The sequence below is a fragment of the Cebus imitator genome, unplaced genomic scaffold, assembly GCF_001604975.1.
Source record: "Cebus imitator isolate Cc_AM_T3 unplaced genomic scaffold, Cebus_imitator-1.0 Scaffold160, whole genome shotgun sequence".
Classification (NCBI taxonomy): Eukaryota; Metazoa; Chordata; class Mammalia; order Primates; family Cebidae; genus Cebus; species Cebus imitator.
In genome coordinates, this window is record NW_016107475.1 from 3474245 (window position 1) to 3483309 (window position 9065).

General features: G+C 40.1%; 1 long non-coding RNA gene across 1 annotated transcript in view; it reads right to left on the reverse strand.

The window, feature by feature from the left end:
• LOC108314747 overlaps positions 1-9065 on the reverse strand; it is a 40783-nt gene that overhangs the window by 13771 nt on the left and 17947 nt on the right. Inside the window, exon 3 of the long non-coding RNA XR_005202671.1 lies at positions 3896-3900. This is a non-coding gene — a long non-coding RNA (uncharacterized LOC108314747). The remainder of the gene's footprint in view (positions 1-3895; positions 3901-9065) is intronic.

Sequence of the window (9065 nt, forward strand, 5' to 3'; positions counted from 1 at the left end):
TGGACAGTGAGGGTTCACAGGGAATGCTAAACCCACCACACAAACACAAGGGTCTGCCTCACAGCCAGTGCTTCAGCTTTGTGAAGAAGAGCTTATGAAAGAACCCTAGTTGCAGATCTGATCCCTGCCTTTGGAAAACTGGTTTTCTGAAGATCACATGCAGGCTATGTTCTTTGAAACAGAGATATATAATCCAACATGTAACAAGTGTATACGGAGTAACTTCTGTGGCTCTAGGTGCTGACCTGGGCATGGGGATGGAGATCCCACCCCTGACAAAGCTTACATTCTGGGGGCATGGGAGACATAATAAAGTAAGTCAGAAAAACCTATATTTAAAAGGCAATAGTGCTAAGGGGAGTGATAAATTAGAGAAGGTAGATAAGAAGGGGCATTGCAATTTTAAGAGTGGTCAAGGAAAGCCTCCAGAAGGAATGTTTGAATGAAGACCTCAAAGAGGCGATGGAAGAATCCACAAAAATATCTGGGGGAAGAGCAATTTGGGCAAAGGGGACAGCAACTGAGCAGGCCCTTGGGCATGAGTATGACTGGTCTGCTCCACGAGCAGCTGGAAGGCTAACATGGCTGGCACAGAATGAACAGAAAGTAACTGTGGGCAGACGGGGTAAGGCCTAAATAAGTCATGATAAGGACTTTGACTTTTATTCTAAGAGTGGCCAGAAGCCATTGTAGGGTTTGAAGTAGAAGAGTGATATGATCTGCCCCATGTTTTAATAGGATCAGTCTGGCTAGCCTGCTGAGCATAGACTAGAGGGAGGAGAGAAAAGAGTGGACTTGGAAAGCAGAACGAGGATTAAGAGTGAGATGCCCACTGGACACTGAAGTGGAGTAGATAGTTGGATATATGAGCCTGGAGTTCAAAAGAAAAGTCTGGGCTGAAGTGACAGCTTTGAGAGTATTTAGCATATACGTGGTAGTTAAAGCCATGAGTGTCCCTGAGATGGCCAAAAGAGTGAGTGTAGATTCTGAAGAAAAATGGTTGAGGGCCTGCCTTGTGGCACTCCATTGTTAAGAGGACGAGGAGATAGGGAAGAGTCAGCAAAGCATCTGACGAGGAGCAGCCAGTGAGGTAGGAAGGAAATCAGGAGATCCTGGGATCCTGTAAGCCAAGCAAAGAGAATTTCTGGTAGAAGGGCATGATGAACTATCTCAGATGTGGCTGAGAGGCCTTAGAATAAACCATCGAGTTAAGCAACATGGAAGTCATTGGGGAACTCAACAAGAGCAGTTTTGGTGGAATGAGCAGGAACAAAAATGACTAAAGCAGTGAAGGAGAATGAGAGGCAAGAAGTTGGAACAGTAAGGGTAGGTAAGTTTTTCAAGGAGTTCTGATGTGAACAGAAATAGAAACGGACAGTGGCCTGGGCAGAAAGTGGGGCCAAGAGAGGGGGTTGTTATTAAGACAAGATGGCACAGTTGCATGTAGACGAAAACGATCCAGAAGTGAAGCATGAACTGCGGGAGCGATGACCTTGAGCAGGTGATGGTATTCAGTGGCCTTAAATAGAAATGTCGACAATTCTTCATTAATAAAAAGAGAAGAGTATCTGGGACAGTAGTTGTTGGCTAGTGAGAGATGTGGTGAGAGGTTGTGAAAGTTCTCTAGTGATTTATTTTCTTAGTGACCTAGGAAGCAAAGTCGGCAAGGAGAAGGGGAGAGGAAGTATGGGGGTTATATAAAGGACATTGTTTTTTCCTGTATGTTAGCATCTACCATAAGTGGGACAATGTGACAAGGTCTAAATCATTAGTCTGGATGAACTACTGAGCTATTCAAGTTCAGCATGAACTCAAGGAATCACTGGAGTGGTTTCTTCTATTTCTTGGCCACACACAAAGGCCTTCAGGAAGCACCCAATGGCTTGTCAGTGGGATTCACAATGGCTCTGGGAGAAATTCATTTCTTTGAATCTTTAAGACTTTGAGATATGTATAAAGTATTAAAATGCAGAGCATCCCAGGTAGAAGTCACACCTTAGGTTAGTACTACTAGGTAATAATTTTACAGGGATTATCGGATAGCTTTCTAACATTAAGGTCACAAGAAAACAAAGCTACATAGAAATGGGATGTAGAGTTTTGGCTCAAATCATGTGGCAGAGGATACAAGATTTTATGTGTAAGTTTTCCAGAAATCTATTTTTACTAAGAGGAGAAAGGGGTACAAACATAATGGGATAAAGGGATACTGAAAGAAGAGGTAAAGGGATGCTTTGAGACCTCACAGTCTTCACTTCTGTAGAGGATTGGCACCGTTCCTTGGTGTATCTAACATCTAGGTTTGCACCCAGGTTTTCTCACTTTATTTAAAAAAATTAAAAACCTACAGTGACCTCTATGTAGCTATACTGTATGTCTAGTTTGAAATATCTAGCAAACCAATTACTATCTCAAAATAAACCAGATGGAAAGCAGAAATGACACATATCCTAGAAAAATATCCCTGTATCATAGTGCCCCTAAAATTTAATTTTTAATGAAAATTGGGCTCCTTTTAGTCTTGGCCTAATAATTTCTACCGATAAATTCCTTTGGTTCTCTTAACATTGGTAAGAGGACACTAAGATGAGGAACAGCTTGTGTTCTTGTGCCAAAATGCTTTATGGCTTTGTATACAAGATCTGGGTATTCAAAAATAAATGGAGCTCTGCGTTCAAGACTCAAGAATTTCAAGATGGAGATAGCAGAGCATTAAGCCAAGTGTGGGTCTCTTGTAAGTCTGAAGCCCTTTGTGACTACACAGGTTGCATGCCCAGGAAGCTGGCCCTGGCTGAGTTGTTCCTATGACTTTAAGAAATTGGCCAAAACCTAAAATGCAATAAAATAAATAAATGGAAAAAAAAATAGGGAGGTACCCTGCTCCAAAAAAAAAAAAAAGAAAGAAAGAAATTGGGATGACTGCCTTGTGATTTTCTGTCCTAATTTTTGGGGTCAGGAGGGACTCTGAGAAGTAGTGAGTCTGGGGAAAGGGAGTGGCTTTGGCACAAAATGAGGCCATGAAAACCCCACAGCCCAGTCACCAAGGCAAGTTCCTGGAGGCTGCATGCTTCTCTTACATGGCCTTTCCTTTACCTTCATATATAGAGGCTTCCCATCCCCATGGGGCTATTCCTCTGAACTTGCTTTGACCCCTGTGCAAATATAAGAAGGGACCAGTGTGATTTGCCTTGGACTCTGCAGTCCCTAGGAACTCATGAGCTTGCGATTAGTCTACTGTAAAGAATAGCAGGATGCTCTCTGAGCACTTATGGGTTGAAGAATTTTTCTCTCCTCTTCAACAGAGGAGCAGAAGGAAATTCATTTGCTCTCTACTAATCTGGATAAGCTCCGGATGCCACACTGTTACACTGCTCAGACCTTAAAGGGCAGAATTGATTTAACAGGTCAGTCACAAAGTGAAATTTCCTAAGCGGACAAGTGCCATAAGAAAAACAAACTAGGCAGACAGTACATGTTATTGTAAAAGCAATACGTTTACAGTTTTATGTATGTGAGATGCTTGGTTGGACAAAAGGCATAAATATACGTGCAGCATTGGATTGCACTTTCTAATCGGGTTCCATGTTCCTCCCTGTATTATACATTGTTAGAGAACTTAAACTTCAGAAATGATGTGTCAAACTAATATTTACTTTTAGTAAAAGACAGTTTTTATACAAGTTAAAGAGATCAATGGGCCCAATTAATTCCACAGTTTTTCTTCATTCTACTAAAATTTAACACATACATATCAATCAAAAATACAAATAAGCATTAGTATCATATAGACCTATTATAATAAAATGTAGGCTCAATCTGATAGAACTGTGTATTGTTTCAAGACTGGAAATCTTACAGTTGTGAAAAGATGGAGCAAGACTGAAACACTGGTTACTTTAACTCTTAGTCATCTCATCATAAGTATTACCATGACTGTAATGCTGAATTGTACGTACGCATGTAATATCAGCATGATTTGAACATAACTTCAAGTTTTATTATTACGCTAAATTTGACTAGTTTTAAAACCTGCTATTAAAGATTGGTGGGAACTTTAAAACATTTTTTTCTCCCTAAGAACTGATAATTTGAGTAAGATTCTAAAATATTTGTTTTTATATAATTTCATAGAATTTTTAGCTCCACTTGATATAATATCAAGTGTCCCAGGCCATCAGAATTGAGATTACTACTCTTATTAAATGTAAATTTATCTCACAAAATTATACAATTACAAAACAATGTTTTACATTTATTTAACACTTTATAGTTTAAAAAGCACATGTCTACATGTGATTTCATTTGCTTGTTCCTTGGAAGAATCCTATTTTATGGATAAAAATCAGAGAGACTGAATCACAGTTAGTAAACAATGGTGACACTCAGCTTAAGCCTGATTCTTCCAAATTAGTGTCCTTGCATTTTTCATGCTGCATTGACCATGTTCTTGATTGTGTTCCTGACTTGGAGAGTACTAAAATGTTCCCAATCTGAGTGAAGGAAAATTCAATGTCAAAATGCTAGTTACACATCTTCCGAATCTGTTAGTGACAGCAAGAGGAAAAATTATTCAAACATGAACCTTTCTTCTGTTGAATCATCAGCAGTAGCTTGAGCTCAAATGTGGTTTACAAGTAAAATGTGTAATTAAGTGTAACTTCATTTTAAATGGCTATAAATTTACATAATGAAAGAATAAGGCCAAGTTTTTTTGATGCAATTTAAATCAGTTTTTAAGTTTTGGATCTGTCCAATTTCATTCAGATATTTTCACAGCTCAACTGAGGTCTCTCTAGGTATTTTAAGAGAAGCCTTCATCATCTCAGCCCATCGTGTTTTATGTGCCATCCATCCTTCTTATAAGAAAATTAATTCAGTGCCCCTTGTAGTGCCACTTCTCTCTTTCTTCTCTCAGGTAGAATAAAACTTTATGTATAATGAAACTTTGTAAGCTGATTTTTTTCCAAACAGTAGCAGGTAAGGGTTCTAATATATGGAAGATATTTTTGGTGTAATACAAATGGGGTTTCTGAAGAACAGGATATTACTGCAGAATATAAGTTGGTTCCTTTGAGATAAAAGTTTAGCCAATGCACAAGCACAATATCCATTTTATGAGAAAAGGAATTCTCCTTTGCAACTCTTCCACTATCTTGTTCACTGGGAACAATGCCTGGAACATGGTAGCTACTTTGTAAATATTCATTGCATAGAAGGAAATTAATTACATCTTTATTTTTTAGACAGTTTCCTAATTGCATCTTTATTTTTGAGACATAGTCTCACTCTGTTCCCCAGGCTAGAGTACAGTGGCGACATCTTGGCTCATTACAACCTCTGCCTCCTAGGCTCAAGCAATCTTCCCATCTCAGCTTCCCCAGGTTCTGGGACTATAGGCGTGGGGTGCCATGCCCAGCCAATTGCATCTATTTTTGTATTTGAATTTTAACATTGAATCCCCTTCTCAATTTGATTTCAATTATGCAGTGCTGCTAGTCATTTATCATGAAATAAAATGTAAGATCTATAATAACAGCATTTTTTCTGCATGACATAGAATTATTATTTCTTTAAATGACTTTCGAAGCTACATTTTTCTTGCTGATACTGTTGAAGTGAGTCTGAACAGCACTTATTCAGAATGTATTAGTCTTTAGGTTCCAAGATCATTTGTTGGATTGAAAATCTGCAAAGTGATTTTTGCTTAGTGATTCTTTGTGTTGGGAATGTTAAAAGGTAAATTTAGGCACAACAAAATATTGAAGAATTTATTTGGGCAGATAGCAATTCATGAATCAGGCAGCACCAGACCACAAGAGGTTCAGAGCTTCACTGTAGTGGGACAGGCAAGAGAGAAACTTATAAGGTGCAGAAGCATGATGAAGAAAATATATTTCAGTGGCTAATGTGGAAAGTCCCTAGTCAGAGGTTGGTTGGTAATTTCTGATTGGTTAAGCTTCAGTTTTGTTTTACTGTTTACAGTGGGCTTTGGTTTGCTTACATAGGTTCCCAAGGCACTGAAGCCATCTCAGCCTAACTGCCTCCCAATTAATTTTCTTTCTTAACAGAAACGTGTAATGGACTATCAGGTCTCTCGTAAGTGCAGTCAGCCCACTGTATGTGAGAGCTCCACAGCCACAGATTCAACCAAGCTTCCATCAAAAATAAAACGTAAGACCTATAATAATAGCACTTTTTTCTGCATGATGTAGAACTACTATTTCCTGGAAATAATAATTTGGAAAAAAATTTAAAATAACAATACAATGATAAAAATAATACAAATAAAAACAATATATTATAACCATTTATACAGAATTTCTATTGTATTAGGTATTATAAGTAATCTAGAGATGGTTTAAAGTATATGGGAGGATGATTGCATGCTATATGCAAACACTAGGCCATTTTATATCAAGGACTTGAGCATCTTCGGATTTTGGTATATGAGAGGGGTCCTAGAACCAATCCCCCACACTACCCAAGGATAAGTATAATTCCATTTTAAACGATAAATTTAATAATATGGCTCTCACACCCTCTTCCCAGGGATGGCAGAAAAAAAACATTTGATCCTGCCACTTAAGAGAAGTTTCTACAACCCACAGAATGGAAGAAAATAATTGCAGGCCGGGCGCAGTGGCTCACGCCTGTAATCCCAGCACTTTGGGAGGCCGAGGCAGGTGGATCACGAGGTCAAGAGATCAAGACCATCCTGGTCAACATGGTGAAACCCCGTCTCTACTAAAAATACAAAAAATTAGCTGGGTATGGTGGCACGTGCCTGTAATCCCAGCTACTCAGGAGGCTGAGGCAGGAGAATTGCCTGAACCCAGGAGGCAGAGGTTGCAGTGAGCCAAGATCGCGCCATTGCACTCCAGCAAAACTCTGTCTCAAGAAAAAAAAAAGAAAAAAGAAAATAATTGCAAACTATTCATCTGATGAGGGATTAATAACCAGAATAAAGATCTCAAGCAACTCAGTAGGAAAAAAACAATCCAATTAAAAAATATCTGAATAGACATTTCTCAAAAGAAGACATACAAATGGCAGGTACATGAAAAAATATTCAACATCACTAATCATCAGAAAAAAGGAGATCAAAACTACAATGAGATACCATCTCACCCCAGTTATAAAGGCTTTTACAAAAAAGGCAGGGAATAACAGATGCTGGTGAGGATGTGGAGAAAGGGGAATGTTCGTTCACACACTGTTGGTGGGAATGTAAATTAGTACAGTCACTATGGAGGACAGTATGGTAGTTCTGCAAAAAAAATAAAAATAGAAGTACCATATGATCCAGCAATCCCACTGCTGGGTATACATCCAGAAGAAAGGAAATCAGTATATTGAAGGGAACCTGCTGTTCCATGTTTATTGCAGGACTATTCACAATAGTGAAGACATGGAATCAGTACAAGTGCCCATCAGTAGATGAATGGATAAACAAAATGTGGTATATATACACAATTTTCAGCCACAGAAAATAATGAAATATTGTCATTTGCAATGACATGGAGGGAACTGGAGGATGATATTTTTGGTGAAATAAGCCAGGTAAAGAAAGGCAAATACTGCATGTTCTCACTCATTTGTGGGGGCTGAAAAAAAAACAAATAATGGAAAAAGAGAGTAGAATGATGGTTACTACAAACTGGGAAGGGTGGGGAGGATCCAAGACAGCCAAATAGGAACAGCTCGGGAGTGCAGTCCCAGCAAGAACTACACAGAGGGTGAGTGCGCACCACATTTCCAAACAAATTTTCACTGCCCACAGACCAGGAGATTCCCGGGCAGAAAAGCACCACAAGTTTTTAGCATGGCGGTTTCAGCTTGTGCTGGGTTGGCACACAGAAACTCACACAAACCTTGGAGGCCATTTCAACTGGCGCCTGGAATGCCTGGGAGACAGGGCCGCCCATTCAACTGAAAGAGAGGGGGCAGACACGGGGAGCCAGGCAATCTGGCTCAGTGGGTACCCCCCCACGAAAAAAGCAATCTGAAATGCTCTGGATTGAGAGTTTCACAGCAAGTGCAGCTGGACCCAAGACGGTCCAGTTCAGCTGGGGGAAGGGCAACTACCACTACCAAGGCAGTCCCCCACTACCGAGGCAATTCACACAGCTGATGGGCAGAGCTTGCGGCAGCTCAGCAAAACCTCTGCTGGCAGACTGTCACTAGACTACTCCGTGCAGGGCAGGGCATCTATGAAAAAAGGCAGCAGCACGACAGGAACTTATAAATAAGTTCCTAGGACAGAGAACCTGGGAAAAGAGGCAGTTATGAGTTCTGCTGCAGCAGACTTAGAAGTACCTACCCAGCAGCTCTGCATGGAAGAATGGAGCTCCCAGCACAGCACTTGGGCTCCTACAAGGGACAGACGGTCTCCTCAAGCAGCTCCCTGACCCCTGTATACCCAAAGAGATACCTCATAAAGGAGAGCTCAGGCTGACATCTAGCAGATACCCTTCTGTGACGAAGATAACATGAGAAGAAACTGGCAGCAACTCTTACTGTTCTGCAGCTCCCACAGGTGATGCCCAGGCAAGCAGGGTCTGGAGTGGACCTCCAGTAATCCTGCAGCAGAGGGGCCCGACTGTTAGAAGGAAAATTAAGAAACAGAAAGAAATAACTTCATCATCAAAAAGGATGTCCACTCAGAGACCCCATCCGAAAGTCACCAACCACAAAGACTACAGGTAGATAAATCCAGAAAGATGGGAAGAAACCAGCAGAAAAAGGATGCAAACACCAAAAACCAGAACACCTCTCCTTCTTCAAAAGATCACAACTCCTCACCAGCTAAGGATCAAAGATGGATGGAGAATGAATCTGATGAACTGACAGAAATAGGCTTCAGAAGGTGGGTAATAACAAACTTCTCAGAGATAAAAGAATGTGTGCTAACCCAATGCAAAGAAACTAAGAACCTAGAAAAAAGGTTAGAAGAGATGATAACTAGAATAAACAGCTTAGAGAAGAATATAAATGACTTGATGGAGCTGAAAAACACAGCAAAAGAACTTCGTGAAGCATACACAAGTTTCAATTGCCAAATCGAC